At 42.2% G+C, this 21,868-nt stretch overlaps 1 pseudogene; it reads right to left on the bottom strand.

The window, feature by feature from the left end:
- Positions 1 to 4,244: 4,244 nt before the first annotated feature.
- LOC148138453 (NACHT, LRR and PYD domains-containing protein 12-like) lies at positions 4,245 to 5,412 on the bottom strand (annotated as a pseudogene).
- Between the last annotated feature and the right edge of the window lie 16,456 nt (positions 5,413 to 21,868).

A 21,868-nucleotide genomic window follows, 5' to 3' on the forward strand; every position in this document is an offset into this window, starting at 1 on the left:
GTTACCATTTGGAGAGTTGAAGGTCCTGTTTCCACACTGCAGGGATTCTTAAAATAAGCCTCACCTGGTGACCTGTATTTGCTCTCATTGATGCAGTGAGTTCACCTTATACCATTCCGTGGGGCACCATCGTGGATAACTGTCCTGTAGCTGCCCTTTGCTTCCTGTTGCTAAATAACACTTCAGCAATAGTTTAGGATGGTCTGATAAAAAGGATTGGTGCTGGCCCAGTAAATGTAACAGTGAAGGGCATCTTCTTCACTGAGCAGATTTCAGACAGTGAGAGAAACAGCAAAACATACATTGTTGAATCTTTCCAGCAAATCCAAACGTAAGTGGGAGAAAGGGCTGGAGGTCGGAGTTGAGTGTGTGATGCTGAAAAACGGCAGATTCCGAGGATCAGTAGAATCAACGCTTCAGGCAAGACCCTTCAGGAGATGAAGGGTTTTTGCCCGAAATGTCGATTTCACTGCTCCTTGGATGCTGCCTGAACTGCTGTGCTCTTCCAGCACCACTAATCCAGAATCTGGTTTCCAGCAACTGCAGTCATTGTCTTTACCCCCTCCAAAGGTAAGTGGTCTAATGCACTGCTCACCATTCTCCAAATCCAATACTACTGCACGTTGCTTTTGGGAATGTCCAATCCCAAGTTTCCAAAAAACATGCAGTGCCATCTCCATCAGGGAACAATAGTGCAGCAGAGTTTCCATCCCAGCATCTAAGTCATTGATAGATATTATTAACAGCTGGCGCCCAAGGACTGAACCCTGTGTCACCCCCTTGTTACATACTGCATGGTGGGATGGAGCTTGATTGGCTGAATGGCATACTCCTGCTCTTAGTTTCTATGTTTTACGCGACCCCCAGAAATGTAATTTTGACCGTGAAGGAAGAACAAGTTTGGGAGTTTGGCTGTTTATGGATTTTGCCTTTTCTGACTCAAAATGTCTCTGACATGGTTTCCTCATCCCCCCTTCGAGTTCTTACTCTCCCCCCACTCCCCATATCCTTTGGAAACATTTAACACTGCGAACTAGATCTGCCTCCGTTGTGAGAATGTTTCGTCTCAACAGCTTTCTGTGGCAGAGAATTCCACAGGCTCCCCACTCTCTGGGTAAAACATTTCTCCCCATCTGACTCTGAAATGGCCTAGACCTAGAGAACTCTCTGGTTCTGGATTCCCCAGTTACTGGGAACATCCTCCCTGTGTTGACCTTGTTAGAATTTCAGAGTTTTCTCTGAGATTCCCCTTATTCGTGTGAAACTCAGTGAATTTAACCGATTCAGTCTCTCTTCATACATCTCTCCTTTACTCATTCCGTCCTTTTATCTCTGTCCCTCTCTCTCTCTCTCTCTCTTCCTCTATCACTTGCTCTCACTGTCAAACTCACTTTTTGTCTCACATTCTCACTCAGACTCTCCTTTGGTCACACTCATTCTCTGTCTCCCTCTCCCTTGCTCCCTTCTCCCCAAGTCTGCGTGGATTTGGCCATGCCAATTTGCCCATAGTATTCATTAATATGTTGGTTAGGTGCATTAGTCACGGGTAAATATAAGAGAATGAGTTTGGGTGGTTTACTCTTCAGAGGGTCAGTGTGGATTTATTGGACCGAAAGGCTTGTTTCCACACTGTAGGGAATATATTCTATTCTAAGGAGTGTCTTTACTTGGAGATTGTTTCACAAATCCTGCCACATCACGCAATTCCCATAATATGATAAACGTATAACCTGCTGCCTGATTGCTCCAGAACATGTAGCTCAAATAAACTCTCTCAAAAGTGATCGATATATGCTCTCCAAACTGATCTGTACAGTCTATATGTATAGAGTCAAGTCAATAACTGTTATTGCCATCCCATTATCACAAGCAGGCAGAAAGTGAGTGCTGGAAATCAGAGTTGATGAGTGTGGTGCTGGAAAAGCACAGCCAGTCAGACAACATCGAGGTGCAGAAAAATCGATGTTTTGAGCATGAGCATTTCATCAGGAATGAGGGGGTGGCCCAAGGGGACTGAGAGATAAATGGGAGGGGTTAGGGCTGGGGGTGCATGGTAGCTGAGAATGTGATAGTTAGATGAAGTAGGACGTGAAGGTGAGAGGTCGGAGAGAAAGGTGGAGTGGATGGGGGAAGGAAGGACAGTTAGGACAGGTATCACAAACACCCAATATTTCTTCTTGTCTGCGTTGTTCTACAGCTGAAAATGTGTTGCTGGAAAAGCGCAGCAGGTCAGGCAGCATCCAAGGAACAGGAGAATCGACGTTTCGGGCATAAGCCGTTCTTCAGGGCTCGTTCTATACTATGGTTATCATTAGCGTGCCTGTAGTGCTTTCCTCTGAGAATCCTCATGTCATAATGATTCACTTTAATGTGAGTTTTGGATTTGTTCACTTTGTTATGAAAGACACGGGGCCTTTACTTTTGCCTTTGATTACTTTGTGACATTAGTTTTGATGGCTATTGTATTCCTAGCTTTCTTTTACTTTTCTATACCTTCCTGCAATTCTCTGACTCTCATTTCTCACGTTATCATTTTCCTTTCAACCATTTTTTTTTTGATAAACTACGTCTTCCATCTTGAAATCCCTTGCACCCATTATTGAATGTAAAGGCCTCTGTCATTCCTGGCGTTTTCTGTAGCTACAAATTAAATTTCGGTAAACTATGTCACTTACTAAGTATCAGGCTAAGGAAGGCTTTATGGTAACTGTGGAGGAAATGGAAAGGAAGAGGAATAATCCAATTGCAGTGGACCATGGACGGGTCCTTAGTGCAGGAGAATTAACACTTGGCGAAAGCGCGAGCGTGGGATAAAATCATGTCTTTTCAAAGGATGCTGGCATCAGTACTGGGACAGGAAGGTGCCATACTGAGCGGACAGACTCCAGCTGTTCTCCTTGTAAGAGCAAATAGGGAGGTAGAAAACACTTTAAAACTGAGAAATCAAGGTTGTACAGGAAATTAAATCCGTTTAAATGAAATGAGAAAAATAAAATACATTAAAAATACAGACAGAGATGAAGACATAAATAGGATTCAGGAATATGAGAGCGAAGTGATGGTTAAAATTAAATTAAAAGGAATCACCATTAAAATCTATTAGTTTCTCAAGAGGAATGAAGGCAAAAATACCAAGGAGAAATGACCGAGACACAGCTGCTGAAAAATGTTGACACTTGGAAAAGCAAGTAAAAGAAACAAAGTTGTGTTCGTGCAGAACCTATAATTATTAACTTAAACATAATATCAGCACAAATCAAGCAGACAAATAGCATCATGTAACTGGAGACAATGGTTAGCAAAGGATTGATCACACGTTAATAGATTTAATCCATAGACTACTTACTGGTGCAGTGGAGGTGGAGGAAGAAATATATACAAAGATTAGGGGAATTAATGAAAAATAAATCCTTGGCAAGTCTTCTGACAAATTGGTGAGAATTAAATAAGCAAATGGACCCTTTTTGTATCAAATACATAAGCATTCGGTGCTGGTCTGTAATGGGAATAAGCCATAATGAAACAAAAGTTGTTGGAAACATGAAACAACATTGACCTCGATATTGTATAAGATATCATTCAGAGGAGCATGAGAACTGTTGCGCTCTGCTGTGCAGTCTTATTGACTACCAATTTTGAGCAATAAATCATCGTTTTGGTGACTTGCATTGGCTGATCAGGAAAAGATAGTAAAATTCCATCATATTGTTAAGAATCATTTTAGGATTCTTCACTCTTCAGAGAATCTATCATCAATCTTCATTCTTAGTAAATTCTGTGTTGAAAAATGATTCTTTCCGGTACAACTGAATTATTAGTTTCCCTTCATTATCGAGAATTGGCACAATCCGTGGCTATTCAACAATGTGATCAAAAGTTAGAGACAGAAAGTAACTGGTAGCTCTCGGCATTTGTGAAGTACGGGTCCCAATCGCTATAGTCCTTCATATTGAATGCAGCAGATCTCAAGATCAAATTCTTTCAGTGAACCACCGAATTCACTGACAAAACAGGATTACACAGTCGACTGGGGTCAGTCTCAAGTCACGAAATGAAAATGTTTACACATCTTTCACAGAGTTCCGTGTAAGTGATTTATTCTGAGACTCAAACAGTTAGTGCAATGGATTCAGAATGTTTCTTTTATTAGTTATAGACCTGGTATTTCCAATCTGTCCTTCAAATATCTCCTTCACCCAATTGGTGACCTGACAGACTGTCTGATGAAGAAATGGACACAGAACCTATTCCAGGGGACGAGCAGACTGTGGGGAGGCGAGACCAACAACAAAACGGATGAATATTTCAAATCGCCTATCTTCCTCACCAACCTTCAGAAACACATCACTGGGGATTTCAATCTGACTGCCATGGTTTTTCAGAATGTTGTAAATACAATAGGAATACATTTGGTTGATGGTGTTGGGAGCATGCTGCTCTTTCCTGTCGCTTTGTGTGAAAAAGGGACCCAGTGATTGACCGAGTATCCAGCAGTACGAAGGGTTGTAGCACATGGTGGACAGGATTAGTTCTCCTCCACGTGTTTGAAAACAGCTGTTGCCACCATCTGATCCTCAAAAAAACTGTTGAAATATTCCTTCCGTTCATCACCAACAAATCCAAGGATCTCAGTCCAGATGCTGATCTCAGCCTTTTCCAATAAATGGAATGCTGTGGGACGGCTGGTCACTATCACAGAACATCCAGGGAGCAGCTTGTGATGGATCAAACTCCACACAATGTCAGACACTTCACACCATCATTCGGGATCAGGGCACATAAACTGAGGCTCTGTATTTCTCCGACTGTCAGAAAAATCAATACTGTCCTTGTATTCATCCAAACCATCAAATATAAACAGCAATCCCTCTGGGTTCTTCCAGAGTTCTCCCAGAACATTCCCAAAGTAAGGATACTGATCCAATATCAGATTCCTTAGGTTTATCCTACACTTGTCAATGTTCAAATCCTGAAATTTAAAACTGAATACAAATTAGAACTCTGGGTATATTTTCCCAGTGGCCCAGTCATAAACCATCTTTCGTACCATTGTTGATTATCCAATTCCCAGGACTCTGCTCACAGGTGCTAAACTTCCAGTATTAGTTTTACGGGGAGAACAACTTCGACAGAACAGTTGATCAGCTTGGATCTTATCCAGTTGGATCTGGAGATGTTTCTCTCTCCACGCTTCATGGTCTCGGCCTCTTGCTAGCAGTTCATGTTCTACAAGCGTCCGATCTTGAACAGTGGAAATAACCGTTAGCTTAGTGTATCGATCAACCAGCTGGAATATCTTCACCTTCTCCTTCATTAGGATAGTGTTCACTCGCAGTGTTTCAGTTTGGACTCGATCTCCTTGTGTTTCTGTTGAATGTCTTCAATTGGAACAGACAGAAAGCGGTCCTCCATGTTAGTGACATTAGTAGCGAGAGAAAACAAAAAGTTTAAATCCCTTTTCACAGAAGACAGTAAAGTGTTGCATTTTGTGCACAGATTCAATACACATTTGTGTATAAGGTTAGCTTCCATGCATGGAAACGTCACTTGTAAGTGAAGTTTGGTTGAGAAAGAATTCAAAGTCTTTAGTTTCGGTAATATAGATTTTTATGAAGTTGATATATTCACTGCAAGCGTTACAATAAGTGTTATAACAGACATTATCTTACAAATTCTCACGGGCAAAGCACCTTGTGTCTCCCAAAGCCTACCTACAAACGGCAAATCCAGAAGTGCAAATGGAATCCTCTCTGTTTGCTAGGATTAGTGCATTATTGGATTGGGCTCAATTGTAAAACTTTCAATATTCACTCCATCCACCGTGGACACACATGGCAACTATGTACACCTTCCAGAAGATGCACTGCTACCTGATTCTTTAGAGTATACCTTCAGTTGGGAAGGACAAGGGTAGCAGGTGAATGTGACCACTACCACAAATTAATTTACTGTTACTGTGTCAAACCTGATAGTAATGTTCTCATTTCTATATACTATACATGATAGAGATAGAAATACAATTCACAACATTTTAAACTATGTGGAAGGTTGTGTTTAGCAAAAAACACTGAATAGGCCAGGACTCATCCCACCACAGAAGAGATCAGGGAAAGGTTCACATCATAAAAGTATTTCATATTTTTACTATCATTGATGGTTAACATAGTATATGTAATATGGAAATATCCATCTAGAAATTAATATGGTTACCAACAAAATCTAGAAGGTAATTCAGGTGAAACATCTTTAGTCCAGAGAGGTTTAGAGTATGGACCACAATACCAAAGGAATGGTTCAGATGAACATATTAATGAAAGTTGGGTAAAAAAAAATATAGGAATACAGCTTAGAAAGAGTAGATGCAGAACATTTGAGCCAAATGGCCTGTGACTGCGGTATAGACTCAAATAATTTTCAATTCACTTTTAAACAAATCTCAGTCAGCAGACAACATCCAAATATACAAGTCTCAGTATGTAGTTACATTCATAATCCAGGAGCAGAGAGGCACCCTTTTAAGTGTATTTGGATAATGCTGGTTATGTCCAGGGTGTCACAGTTTATGATAATTCAGCCAGGTGTGCCCATGGTTTCAGACTGGAATAGGATTCTGCCAGGTATTTACAGAGTTTTAAAGTGCATCTGGACTGTGGCAAATGTCTGCAGGGTTTCACACTATATTGGGACTGCACAAGGTGTATAGAGTTTTTCAGAGTGTATCAGGACCCTGCCAGGTATGTATAGGTTATCACAGTGTAATGCAGGCCTGCCAGGTTTGTACTGGGTTCCACAGTGTATCAGGATCCCTGCCAGAGATTTGTTCGAAGGTGAAGCGATGGTTAGAAAATGAGATGCCTTCGAAAATGAGATAGCAAGGGTCCAGAGACAGTATGTTCTTGTTAGGCTGAAAGGCAAGACTGAAAGGTGCAGGAATGCTGTATGATGGGAAAAATCGCGGTTTTGGTAAAAAGAAGGACGCATATGTCAGGGATAGACAGCAGAGATCGAGTCAATACTGACAAGAGCATGAGGGGAGCAGGAGAAGACTTAAGAGGGAATGGATGTAGGTTTGCTCGCTGAGCTGGAAGATTCATTTTCAGACATAGAGTCATAGAGTGATAGAGATGTTCAGCATGGAAACGCACTCTTCAGTCCAACCTGTCCACTCCAAACAGATATCCCAACCCAATCTAGTCCCACCTGCCAGAACCCGGCCTATATCCCTCCAAACCCTTCCTATTCATGTACCCATCCAAATGCCTCTTAAATGTTGCAATTGTACCAGCCTCCACCACATTCTCTGGCAGCTCATACCATACACGTACCACACGCTGCGTGGAAAGGTTGCCCCTTAGGTCTCGTTTATATCTTTCCCCTCACACACTAAACCTATTCCCTCTAGTTCTGGACTCCCCGATCCCAGGGAAAAGACTTTGTCTATTTATCCTATCCATGCCACTCAATTTTGTAAACCTCTATAGGGTCACACCTCAGCCTCCGACAGGTAAAACAGCCCCAGCCTGCTCAGCCTCTCCCTATAGCTCAAATCCTCCAACCCTGGCAACATCCTTGTAAATCTTTTCTGAACCCTTGCAAGTTTCAAAACATCTTTCCGATAGGAAGGATACCAGAATTGCACGCAATATTCCAACAGTGGCCTAACCACTGTCCTGTACAGCCGCAACATGACCTCCCAACTCCTGTACTCAATACTCTGACCAATAAAGGAAAGCATACCAAACGCTTTCTTCTCTACCCTATCTACCTGTGACTCCACTTTCGAGGAGCTATGAACCTGCACTCCAAGGCCTCTTTGTTCAGCAACACTCCCTAGGACTTTACCATTAAGTGTATAAGTCCTACTAAGATTTGCTTTCCCAAAATGCAGCACCTCGCATTTATCTGAATTAAACTCCACCTGCCACTTCTCAGCCCATTGGCTCATCTGATCAAGATCCTGTTGTAATCTGAGATAACCCTTTTTGCTGTCCACTACACTTCCAATTTTGGTGACATCTGCATACTTGCTAATTATACCTCTTATGCTCGCATCCAAATCATTTATGTCAATGACATAAAGTAGAGGACCCAGCTCCGAGCCTTGTGGCACTCCACTGGTCACAGGCCTCCAGTCTGAAAAACAACCCTCCACCACCACCCTCTGTCTTCTACCTTTGAGCCGGTTCTGTATCCGAATGGCTAATTCTCCATTTATTCCATGAGATCTAACCTTGCTAATCAGTCTCCCATGGAGAACCTTGTCGAACGTCTCACTGAAGTCCATATAGATCTCAACCTACTGCTCTGCCTTCATCAATCTTCGTTGTTACTTATTTAAAAAAATTAGAACAAGGTAACATATACAGTGAGCCTTCGAATGAAGCACTGGTATTGTCTCTGGCGTCCTACTTATATGTTTGATTTTCCTTGGGTGGGTGATGTCATTTCCTGTGGTGACTTCATTTCCTAGAGTGATATAATTTCCTGTTTTTGATGAAGGGTTTGTAAATCTTCTCAAAACTCGTTAACCGAAGAGGGAAATCGGCAGGGCAAAAAGTGGACATAAGATAGCTTTGCCAAAAAGGGTTAAGGAGAATCCGAACGTATTTCATAAATATATTAAGGACAGAACTGTAACACAGGAGAAAACAGGACTCCTGAAGCATAATGTCGCAGCCTGTGTGTGGAAATGCAGGTCATGTGAGCAATAGTAAACAAGCATTTTGCATCTTTGTTTACTACGCAGAATGGCATGCTAGATACAGGGCATTGGGAAACAGGTGCTGACATCTTGAAAAATGCCCATTTTGCATCAGAAGCGATGCTGGATATCTTAAAAATCATGAGGTTGGATAAATCCCCAGGACGTGATGAGGTGTCCTTGCAATCTCTTTGGGAAGCTAGGGAAGTGATTGCTGTGGGACTTGCTGAGATATTTTTATCATTGACAAGACTGGTGGTTGGCGAACATAGCGCCACTATTTAAAAAAAGGTGAGAGGAAATGCCAGGACAGTATAGAGTGGTGAGCCTGACATTAGTGGTGGGCAAGTTGTGAGAGTGAATCTGCAGGGGCAGGATATATATGTATTTGGAGTGGCAAGGACTGATTAGGGGCAGTTGACATGCCTTTGTACATGTGCTATCATGTCTCACCAATTTAACTGCGTTTTTTGAAGAAGTATCAAAGTGGATTGATGAGGCAGAACAGTGGACGTGATCGATATAGACTTGAGGAATGTGTTCAAACTGGTTTGCCATGGTAGATAAATTCCTAAGGGTTAGCTGGCATTGAAATTAAGGAGACCCAGCTTTTTGGTACAAAACTGGCTTGTCGGTGGAAGACAGAGGGTGGTGGTGTCGGCTCGCTTTTCAGAATGGAGGCCTGTGACCAGTGGTGTGTGAGTGGAATTGATGCTGGATCCACAGCTTTTTGCCATTGACAGAAACGATATGAAATTGACAATTTACATTCTAGTTCGTAAGTTTGCAGATGACACGAAATTTAAAGTGGGATTTGACAAGGAAGAAGGTTGAACAGATGGGCCAATAATCCAAGGAGTCGCAGAGTCGCATTAATTTAGATGAATGTGAGATCCTTCTCATTGAAAGGCTAATCAGAGCAGGACACAGACAGTTATGGGTAAGGTCCTGGGCTTTGTCGCTGAACAAGGAGACCTTGGAGTGCAAGATCATAGATCCTTGAAAATGTTTTCTGAGGTGGAGAATTCGATGAAGACGATGTTTGGTATACTTTCCTTTATTGATCAGAGCATTCAGTATAGGGATTGGGAGATCATGTTGTGGCTGTGCAGGACATTGGTTAGGCGACGTTTGGAATATTGTGTGCCATTCTAGTCTCCCTCCAAGAATGTTGGAAACTCTGAAAAGGTTCAGAAAAAATATTGCCAGGGTTGGAATATTTGAAGTATAGGGATAGGCTGAATATGCTGGGCTGTTTTCCCTTTGGTCGCTTCAGTTTGTGCTAACGAAGCTACACAATGTCTACTCTCGTCCCAGCTTCCTGCACTATACTCATAGTCACGAATATTATGATGCTTCAACCGTTCATCCACATGGTTTTTAAAGTTTGTGATATTTCCTTCTTCCACAACTCTCCCAGGCACTGAATTAGCAGACACCCACAAAACACCTCTTCCCTTTAGCCTAAAAGGTATACCCATCCCCACCCCCCGACATCTGAGAATTGCCTGCCAACCCTTATTTAAACACAGGAGTGAGCATCTTCAAATTGGTTCAGGCCATTGGAGGTGTCTCGTTCAAACTCGATATCTGAACCTTCCCACTGACACATTTATGTGCTAAGATCTTATATTGCTATCTGTTCCAACGTACAGAAGCGTGATCATTAATTTCCAATTAGCATTTTACTTCCTGTTTCTTTCAGTTAATTGTCTGGTGATTTTGGTTCTCGCACGGGGAAAATGTGGTCTCTCTAACTGTACAACGCGGTGCCTGTTGGCTATGGCAACGTCGGATCTACTGTTTGTTCTCACTGACATCATACTGTGGAAACTCAAATTCTTTGACATGCCAACGTGTTTCCTGGATCTCACATTTGTGTGCCGTCCTGTCTATGTCATGGAACGTGCAGCCACAGACTGTTCCGTCTGGTTCACTGTCCTTTTCACCTTTGATCGTTTTGTGGCCATTTGCTGCCTGAAAATGAAGAGAAAATATTGGACAGATAAAGCCTTGGCTGTGGCTATGGCTGCAACTGGCATTCTGCTCTGTTTAAAAAAACATTCCCTTCTATTTTAAGCTTGAATCTTCGAATATAATTAACAATGTTCTGTGGCACTGCCGAATAAAATCAAGTTATTTTACAGATCTCAGGTGGCTGGGATTCAGGTGGTTTGATATAATTTTAACCCCTTTCATCCCATTCGTATTAATTCTGTTGATGAATAGTCTGATGGTCAGACACATTTTATTGATCAATCGAATCCGCAAAAGCCTGAGGGTTCAGAGGAATGGAGAGAGACACAAAGACACAGAGATGGAGAATCGGAGAGGTCAGTGATTTCCCTCTTCACCATATCCATTAGCTTCATACTTCTGTGGACAGTGCACGGTTCAAACGTCTTGTACTTTAGCATTAAAGGAACATATCGTTGGAACTCCAGTTCTATAAAGGATTTTACATACATTGCAGAAATGCTGAGGGTTTTAAGCTGCAGCACGAACACATTATTTTGTGCAGTGACTCTGTCCAAGTTCAGAGCAAAGTTCAAGAATGCGGTGCAACAATTGATTACGTAACTTCTTCACTTAATGACTCAGCAAAAGAACTGGGGCGGTCCCCAGGCATCAGCAGTTTTCCCAGTGCAGGAATTGCATATGTGCAGACAGAATTTCATCAGCACAATCACATGAATTTTGTTGAACACCCTGCAGTGGATGGCGAGGGGTGAAGCAATATGGGTCACCATTCACTACGCTCAGGTACAAGCTGCTATCCTTGATTGACTGACTGATTGACACACATGGAGACACACAGACAATGAGGAACAGTAGGCCTTTCAGCCCTTCTAAACAGGTCCACACGTTATTCCAGAGCATCATAGCTCATGCAATTCTAAATTGTAATCCACATTCCTGTCTGCTGTGGATAATGATATCAATCTCCCAGGCGGAACAAGAATCCATCCACCTCAACTTTAAGGAGTATTAGAAGACATAACAAAGGGACAGCAGGTAAGGGAACAAGAGGTAACTGTCAGGGGCAGTGGAGGTTGGAAAGAGGCTGGAGGAGTGATTCCAAATGATGGACTGGCTTTGAGCGATGGACTCAGCTGGAATATTGATTCTTCACAGACAGCCCTGAGAATGAGTGAAAAACTCCGGCAGCAGGGGTTTCTGCATTTCCACTGTAGGGGAGGAGAGGGAGGGACCGGAACAGTCATTCCTGCACCATGATCATTGTCAGTCTCTGTCTGTTCGCTGGCAATAAACATTTTATTACAACAAAAGAAAGACTCGGTCTGCTGGTGATCCCTGTATCTGAACTGTTTCTTGCTCCATTCACATTTGTTCAGATTCGACAGGGTTTCTCGAGATCCCCCATGTTTACTTCCACCACAGGGATATTGCCTTCTCTCTCTCTCCACCTCTTTCTGCATGTCGTTGTCTCTGTCCCTCTCTTCCTCTCTTTCTCACTCTCTTTCGCTATGTCTGCATCTCTCTCTCTCCATCTCTACATTTCTTGATGTCAGTCTCTCTCTGACTCTCTCCCTCTACCTCTGTCTCTCTGTCTGTCTTTGCCTTTGTCTGTCTCATGTGTTTTCTCTCTCTCTCTGTCGCTGTCTCTGCCTCACGCTCTGTTTCTTTTTCTCACATTGATCACATCAGACACGCGTCATTTCAGGTTAACATTTGCTCACATGAATTGGCTCAAAGCACTTCTATATCTTTCCTTTCAGTGAGTTTATCTGAGGAGGCAATTTTGGAAAATACAAAATGCACAGGCATATCCAACAATACCTTGGCATAATATTAGTTACATTTCTGTAAATGTAGTATCCCTTCATCTTCTGCACTTTGACTGTCTCCCTCTCTCTCCCTGTCAATGTTAGGGAGTTTATGTTTAAGTGTTTCACTTTCCGTCTGTGAGGGTCTCTGTGTGCATCTATGTTTCACTGCCTTTGTGGGAATGTCATTGTGTGTGTGTGTCCACAGGTTTTGACTTTGGATATGTCCATGTGACACACTGTGAGTTCATTTCTGCCCCCGTGTGTTGATTTCCCTCTGTGTGTGGGCCTGGAGAAGTATTTTGGTGACTACATATTGCGGTGTTTATGTGTTTTGGTATGTTAGTCAGTCTATGAGGGAGTGTTTCTGTTACAGTGAGTATATGTGTGTGACTGTTTGCTACTGTGCCATTATGAATGTGTATCAGTGTGTTTTGACATTGTATCTGTTGTGTTTGTGCCAGTGTATATGCTGTGTGATTGTGTGTTATTACATTCCTATGACAATGAATTTTGTGTGTTTGTGTATGTGTGTATGCATGTGTTACTGCCAGCATGTCATGATGGTTGGTGACTCTATATGTGTTTTTCTCTGACGTTCAGTGCATCATTGTGGCAGTGGGGCTGTGTCTCTAACTGCCTCTGCTTGTGTTTAAGCAGTTGCATGTGTTGTTCAGACTGTGTTTTCCTCCCTGTCCTTGAGTAAAGATCTTTCTGTGCCCGCAGCAGGATCTGTTTGCCTCTCTGTTGGCATATCTCTGTTCGCTTCCGAGTGTCGCTCGATGTCTAAATATAATTGTATGTGTGGTTCTGTAACTGTGTTTTACTATGCTCATGTGTGTACAAATGTTTTTGTAAGTTCTTGCATGTTGATGTGCAATGTCTCTCAGTATGACTTCATTTCTATATAGGCGTAGGGATGTGGGTGTGATTATGTGTCTGTGTGTCAATATGTTTCTTGATTTGGAAATACTTTTTACGTGTGCATGTGTGTGTTCTGTTGAACTGTTTGCATGTCACAGTATGACTGTATTTCTGTCTGTGGATGTGTGTGCATTCTTTGTCTCTATGTAGGCGTGTTCCTATATCTCTCAGTATGGCGGTATTTTTGTGTGGGCGTGTGCATGTAAAGTTTGGGTATGTTAATGTTTCAGTGTATAGGTATAATCACACACTTTAGTCTGATTTTTTTCCTCTGTGCTTTTGTGAGGGTGGGTTTGCGTTTATATGTCCCTCAGGATCAGGTAATGTTTCTGTCTGGAGCTGGTTTCCCATATCTCCGTTTCAATGTTTGTGTGTATGTTCGTGTGTTGTGGCTGGAGGATGGGATGTGTTCCTGTTTTTGTTTATAAGTATCTTCCTATGTCTCAACTTGAGTGTATTTAGGCGTGTGGGTTTACTTCTGTGTCTGAGTGGCTAGCTTTTGCGAGTGTGAACATGTGGGTGTGTTTCTGTGTCTCTAATGACCCGGTTATATTCCTGTCTCGTCACAACACTCCCTCTCCTGAAAACGGACGAGTGAAGCCGACAGCAGGTCACGGTACACAGATTGCTCTCAATTGAGTATACGTGGGAACCTGGGAAAAATCCAAACATCAGTCTCTCCACCACATAACTACTGGAACCTAAACTTTTTCTTCGGTTTCTAGACCTATTGTTTCACTAAAGAATTAAAGCAAGGGAATGTTTAATGAGATGCAAGGCACGAGGAATCTCAAAGGACCACTGGGAACTTGGGATGCTTGTCCACTGATCCCTGAATATCGGAGAGCAGGTTAATACAATATGTAAGGTGGCACATCGTACACCACATGCCTCGATCAGTCGTGGTGCAGATTATAGGGGTAGGGAAGTCTTTCTGGAGTTTTGTTGGATTGTATACACTCACATGAACACAGAAATCTTAAAAAATCTGATGAGAGGTGGAAAGGGTGACAGCGTTTAATAAGGGAAATTGGTCAGTTGGGCAAGAGTGGAGACAATCCCTTGTAGATAAAGATCCAGAAATGGTTCCCTCCAAAAACACGTCAATCTCCTCTTATTATTGGAGAAAAAAATATTCAGACTACGGTGTCACCAGCAGAGCTGATGAACTGAGCATTGACACTGTCCACTGAGCCTTGATATTTCTCTTTGGTGCATTTTGTGTTTGTGCCACATTTCTGCTACTGAGTGGAGGAAGTGTATGTTTGGAGTTGTGATGTCAATCAAGCAAACTGCTTTGTCTTGGGTGGTGTCATGCTTTGTGAGTGTTGATGGAGCTGCATCCAAACAAGAAACTGGGGAGTAATTCGTTACACTTCTTACTTTTGCTTCGACTCAGGGTAGTCAGGAGGTGAGTTACTTGCCGTGGTCTTCCTGGCTTCTAACATCCTCTTGTAGCAATAATATTCAAATTAATTATGAACAGTTGTGTATTGATGAAGTAGCTGAAGCTGTTTTGGCCGAGGACACTACACCGTGGAAGTTCTGCAGAGATGTTCTGGAGCTGAGCTGACTCTTCTCTAACAACGGCAACTATCTTTCTATGTGCCAGATATGACAGGTGCGAACAAGGCATGCGCCCCCGATTGTCCTTCAAGTGAATTCTGAGCGTGCCACAGGGATGTCAGGGTGTGTCCCTCTCACCGCCCCTCTGGGATTCAGCTCTTGGCTGATGTTAGAAGCAAGAATGTCATACATAAACAAAAGCAGAAATTTCTGGATTGCTCAGCATCCGTGGAGAGAAATCAGAGTTAACAGTATTTCACGCTTCATATGTATATCATGTAAAGTATTCAATATTATTATATGTTGGAGCTGAGTGTGTCTGTACAAATTTTGCTATGTATACGAGTTGATTATGTTTGCATGTAAATATTATTGTGCGTTGTATCTGTTTGTGTTTATAAATAAACATTGTTTTGCTTTGGAGTTGTTCTAGTTTAAACATAAATATTATGAAACATTAGAACTGTTCATTTGTAAATATAAACATGGTTGTGTCTGGAAATGACTTCTGGTCATATTTGCATCCTGTTTTATTTTTGGGTTGTTCATGCTTGCATGTAAATATTGTTGTATCTTAGTTGTGTTCTCCATTATATATTAATTTCGTGGTGTGTTGCAGCTGCGCATGTATATGTTTGAATATTAATGCATTTTGGAAGTGTTTACGTTTATACATAAAAATTGTCGCACATTAAAGTTGGAATAAAACTGTTTATGTTTCTGCATATCAATTGTGTTTTGGACATGATCACTTTCATTTTTTAAATATTGTAAATGAGAACTGTTCACGTCTGTATGTAAATATTGTTGTTTCCTGGATCTGTTTCAGTTTACATATCAAAGTCGTGAATTGGAGCTGTTTCAGTTTATATATCAAAGTAGTGAATTGGTGCTGTTTCTGTTTATATGTAAAAGTTGTGAATTGGAGCTGTTCCAGTTTATGTGTATAGATATTATTTTGTGTTGGAGCTGCTCCAGTTGCTATATAAATATAGTTGTGTCCTGGATCCGTGCTGTTTATATGTAAGTATTAGTGTATTTTGAAGTTGTGCCTGCATCCTTCCGAGCAGCAATACTATATCTGATGAGTGGATCGGCTGCTGAACACCCCCCAGTGCTGTGGGATGAATTTGCTGTTCCAGCGCCTGGCAGTGGGACGGCACCAAAGAGCAGCAGTTTACACGTGTTTGTGGTTGATGGAATGCTTTGGACAGTACAGGCGGTCTCTGGTTATTGTGGGGCAGAACACACATTCTGAAGAGCATCAGGGAAGATAGAGATAGTGAGAGAGAGGGCTAAAGATTTTAATAGAGAGAGAATTCAACAGAGGATAAATGGTATCGGATTAAATAGACAATAATTAGTAAAGGATTACACAGAGAGTAATAACGGGAGGGTTACACAGAGGATATGGGAATCGGCTTCCGTACAACGTCATCGAAAAGGATCAAATGGAGTTTCGAATATAACTGATGGAGGAAAGTGTTAATTACAGGAAAAGGCAGAGGAATTGTTATCAAGCAGCAGGAAAACGGTTAAATAGAGAGTTCAATAGAAGGCAATAGAGAGGGTAAAATGGAGTGTAATAGAGAGAAAATTGAAAACAAAGCAACTGGGATACGGTTGAACGCAGAAAACGGGAAGAATCTAATATTAAGAAATAGGGGGAGAACTAAATAGAGAGCAATGAGGTGAGGGTTGAATACATGAGAGCCGGAAGAGGATTCGGTGCAGGGGAAGAGGAGAAGTTAAATGCAGAATGTACTGGGTTAAACAGAAAGCAGTACTGAGAGTGTTAATTAGAGAACAATCGGCAGTAAACTGAATACAGAGATGGTTAAAGGTTGCGATGGGCAGGGTTTAAATTTAGCGAGTTCAGTGGAGAGTAGTTATGAGAGCATTCAATGTAAAGTAATAGTGACATAATTTAATAGCGAGAAATGGAGAGGATTGAAAACAGGGTAAGAGGGAGGTGGTTTGATACAGGGGAATAGAGAGGATTAAACGTAGGTAAAGACAGGATTAAGGGAAGAGTAGTAGTGTCGGACTAATGGCAGACAAGAAGAAGTCTTAAATATAGAGTAATAGGGAAAGTTTCAAATACAGAGACAGAAGGTGAAAGAGAAATCAGGAGAAAATTAAACAATGGGGAAAAGTGTGGGTTACATACAAGGGAACAGCGATTTAAGTAAATGCAGATTAACAGGGAGAGGTTTGCATACAGGGAAATATAAATGCTTAAATATCGGGACACTGAGTGGCAAAATGCAGGGCAATAGCAATGAATAAATACAGGGAAAGAGAGACTATTTCTAGCTTTATACAATTTGGCGGCAGTGGTGGTGATGGGCTCAGTGCTCTCTTCAAATTTCCAGACATCAACATTGAACCTTGGCTCTCTCTGTGTCCATTCCCCAAAACAGTTGGCTCCATGTTGCACTGTCTCCCGGGGCTACCTCTTCTCATCTCACCGACTGCTCACTCATTCCCATTCCAGTTGTCATTACACACCATACAACCCTACTCCTCGTGCCTTCCCTTCCCCTCCTATCTTTGATTTATCATGTCGAACAGTGTGGGCGGACGTTATGCCCTTCTGCTTTTCTTGTGCTCAGGAGTAGGAATGAAAGGCCTTCTGCTCTTCTTCTTTATCAAATCAGAATGAGAGAAAGCACTTCCTGCACTTCCTCTGTATCGTTCTCAAGGATGTTTCTTTTTTTTTAATTCAGTCACAGGATGAGGGCATCGCTGTCCAGCATGAACATTTATTGCCCATTCCAAATTGCCTCGAGAGCTGTTAGGTGTCAACCTCATTGTTGTACGTCTGGAGTCACGTGTACTCCTGACCTGGTAATGATGCAATTTCCCTCGCTAAAAGGCATTAGCGAATCTTCAAGCGTCTGTGGATTCATCATAAAACTCTTACATTCCAGACGATCGTTGAATTGAATCTTCGCCATCTGCCACAGTGGGATTTGAACTTGTGTCCCGAGAACATGACTGCGTTACCTGGCTAACAAGTTCAGCGATAATTCTGCTGGGACATCCCCTCTACCCCCAAATAGGCTCCTCCTGTGTAACAGGCTAGTCCAAGGGTCCTAATAAAAGTTGAAAGAACTGTGGATGCTCTAAATCAGAAACAAAAAAAAACAAATTCCTAGAAGAAATCAGTACGTCTGCCAGCATCTATTCAGAGAAATAAGAGCTGAATGGCCTTCTGTACCAGAGATCAGGCTGTAGAAAGGGCTGAATGGCCTCGTATACCAGAATAACAGGCCGAAGAGGAGCTGAATGGCCTCGTTTTCCCAGAGATCATGTTGGAGAAGGGACTGAATGGCCTCATGTACCAGAATAACAGACTGGAAAGGAGCTAAATGGCCTCCATTTCCCGTGAGATAGGCTGGAGAATGGGATGAATAGCTTCACCCTGCCCCTGTGGGACAGACTAGAGAAAGAATTGAATGGCCTCTTCTGAGCTGAATGGCCTCGTCCTAATCCAATATTGTTGGGTTTGTTTAGGCCAACAGCAGAATCATTCATCATCGTAAATGAAACAATGCTTTATCCCTGAATTTTAAAAAAATCAGTCCATGAAATTTTCAAATCTCTGTCTTTTTGTTGTTCGTATTTTGAATGAAGGCTGCTTTCAGTGTTCCAAATATTGCACCTAATCACTGTCAATAAGTGAGATATACTCATGTGCAATTTATACCGTTAACCAGTGAAATGGGCAAGCCAATGTCAGATAATATTGGAAGTACAAATGCTTAATTCTTTTTGGTAAAGAGAGATCATATAAATGAAGTGGCTGATTTCTGGTGGGGTCTTAATAACATCAAGACTTGGAGGTGCATACTTCTTTTTTGGAAAGTGACTGGGAACATTTAGCATATTTGAAAAAAAAACCATCCAAAGTCGAATGGGGAATGCAAAGGAAAGGGAAATGTTATTTAACTGGTATAAATCAACGCTTCAGCCACAGTTGGGGGTAACAGACCAGATGTGAACTCTTGAAAATCGAGTGACTTGTATTGGATTAAACCTGAGCTCCTGAACACCGCACTTTAGGAAATATGTCATTGCCATGGATACTTGGCGATGGCATGTTTACTCAATGGTTCACACTGCTGTTTCACAGCACCGGGGACCTGGGTTTGATTCTAAACTCGAGCGACTATCTGTGCACATTATCCCTGTGCCTGCGTGGGTTTTCTCCGGGTGTTCTGGTTTCGTCCCACAATCCAAAATATGTGCAGGTCAGAAAAATTAGCCAGGCTGAGCTGCCCATGGTGTTCAGGGATGTGTAAGTTAAGTGCATTTGTCATAGGTAAGTATAGGTTAGGGGAATTTGTCTGTGTGGATTACTTTTCAGAGGGTTGGGATGGACTTGTTGGGCTGAAGGGTCTATTTCCACACTGTGGGGATTCTTTCTAGGCTGGGGGAGGAGGTTAACGGTCATAGGAACAAAGCAATAGGACATTCAGCACCCGTGAGTTAGTTACACTATTCAGAGGCTGATTCATAGCCAAACTCTATATATCTGTGTTTGTGCCTTATCCCTTAATACCTACTTAACAAAATATATATCAGATGAAAAATTAACATCTAATCCAACATTCCTACCCTTTGTGGAAGAGAGTTCCAACCATCCAACACCCTTTCTGTGTGGCAGTGCTTCCTAACATCTCTCCTGAACACATTAGCCCTACATCGCAGACTATGTCCCTTTGTGTTTGAATCCTCAAACAGTGGAAATGGGTTATCTTTATAAACCCTATCGTCTAAGCTCTGGAGAAATGTGGACTAATTTGTAGTCTCACCCCATATCTAAACTCCAGGTATCATTCTTTCAAATCTACACTGTACTCCATCCCAGGCCAACATATCCGTCTTCAGGTGTGGTACCTGGATCTGCTCACAGTTTTCCGAGTGAGATCTAACCAGGTTTTTGTCTAACTGCAGCATAACTTATGTGGCTCTTATATGAGATGAGAGCATCACTGGCTAAAACTGTATGTTTTACCCATTCCAGATAGCAGTTAACAGTCAACCACATCGCTGTCAGTCTAGAGTCACATATCAGCCAGACCTGGTCATTTTCTCTGTAGCCATTGACAATATCGCCTGTAAGCTTCATTTACGTATGGTCTGATCTACTTGCTTACTTAGTGGGCTCCGTTGGACACGAGTAATGATATGCCATGCATTGTCTTAAAAAAAGATAAATAAATATCCAACTCGACAAAAACAGGTTTTCTTTCCAATATTCCGACTAAATTTAAAGTTCTAAAATGTATATGCCCACACACTGGTTTACAATCCTCGATAACAGCTTATCGAACTGGAGTTGGTGCTTTTCTTCCTCTTTTCAAGTTTCCTGCTTCTTTACCTTGATATTCTCTGGAGTACATGTCGGACCTCTCTGATTTGATGAGCTTTTATGTGGGATGCCAGTGTTGAACTGGGGTGAACAATGTCAGAAGTCACAAGAGACCAGGTTATTGTCCCAAGAGGTATATTTGATTTCACAAACTTTCATGTGACTTCTGACCTTCATTTAGCTCGATATCCAGGTCATTTCAGATTGTAGTGACTTAGCAGTAGTTTGGTCCAACAATGCGATTAACATAATTTAAATTCAGTTTCTATCTCAAGAAGGTATTGGATATTTTAATTTCTCCCGATTTTATTGAACTGTGTCACGAGCAGTCCTACTGAAACTCAGATCCTTGTTCTACCTGAAACCTTGTGACAATGTCTCATCAACAACCCATTCAATGTTCAATCCAGGTGAAGGCTTGCATATCTGGCTGGTTTGATTCAATTTGACAGGGAATGCTGCCGGCTTGCTGGCTTAACATCTCAGTTCCATTATCTCATTAACATCCGGTCAATGTAAGCATACAAGACAATGGGTACCTGGGCCTACCACATTGACTCCACTACGAACACCAGGATATCTGTTCCAGGGTGACAATGCTGCTGTTGTTGATGCTACTGATACCGGCAAATGGAAGAGACGACCAAGATGAACACGAGACAGCAAAGGAGAAAGAAGGATGCGACCGGCCTGGTGATTGGGATCAAATAGACTCAGGAGCCTGGACACTGCCAACCATGTCAAAGCCTGCCATTATAAAACAAATGAACAAGGAAGGGAATGAGGGAGAATCACTAGGGCTTGAGTGTTTCTCCTATGAAGTGAGATTAGAGAGTTTGGGATTGGTTTTGGTCAAACCCACCCATGTCAAGCCAGTGTTCTTCCCTGACAACTGCCTCCTGCTGGTCAGCAAGGGAATGCGGAATCAGAACGTGAAACTGCCGATCGCAGAAAACATGCAGGTGCACAAAAGAGATTCCACAGGTTGGAAAACCGTGAAGTCCCCCTTTGAGTCTCCCTCGGACTTGTGGAAAACAGTCAAGGGGAACATCAAGAGGATCTTTATTCTCAAAGGTCCTCTGAAGGGGGGACAGAAATGGGGCGAACCGTTCAAACTGTAGAAAACCGTGCAGAACTTACTCCTGCTGCAGAAGATGGGGTTCGATGTCACAGAGGATGTTCAGGAGGTGAAGAACCACAAGGTCACATTCTTAATGTAAGAAGCCTCCGATTTAATCTCCCAGTCCAGGGTCCACACCGCGGAGCAGGATGAAACACACTCACGTTTGGTCTTTGAGAAGTCGCAGAGGGAGAGCTCGGTGCTGACCAGCCTGAAAGGAGAAGATGCTTCTGTCATGTTACCTCAGCCTGACATCCTGAGGATCAGCGAAATATTTGTGACATAATGCATGACATGAAGATCACAGGCAGCACAGCCTCCCAGTCATTCATCCCGATCATGTCAGTCTTAAACGACAATACACAAGAGAGGCTGCACAACCAATATCT

The sequence above is a fragment of the Chiloscyllium plagiosum genome, unplaced genomic scaffold, assembly GCF_037043375.1.
Source record: "Chiloscyllium plagiosum isolate Xiang-an unplaced genomic scaffold, Cpla_swu_hap1 HiC_scaffold_40, whole genome shotgun sequence".
NCBI lineage: Eukaryota > Metazoa > Chordata > Chondrichthyes > Orectolobiformes > Hemiscylliidae > Chiloscyllium > Chiloscyllium plagiosum.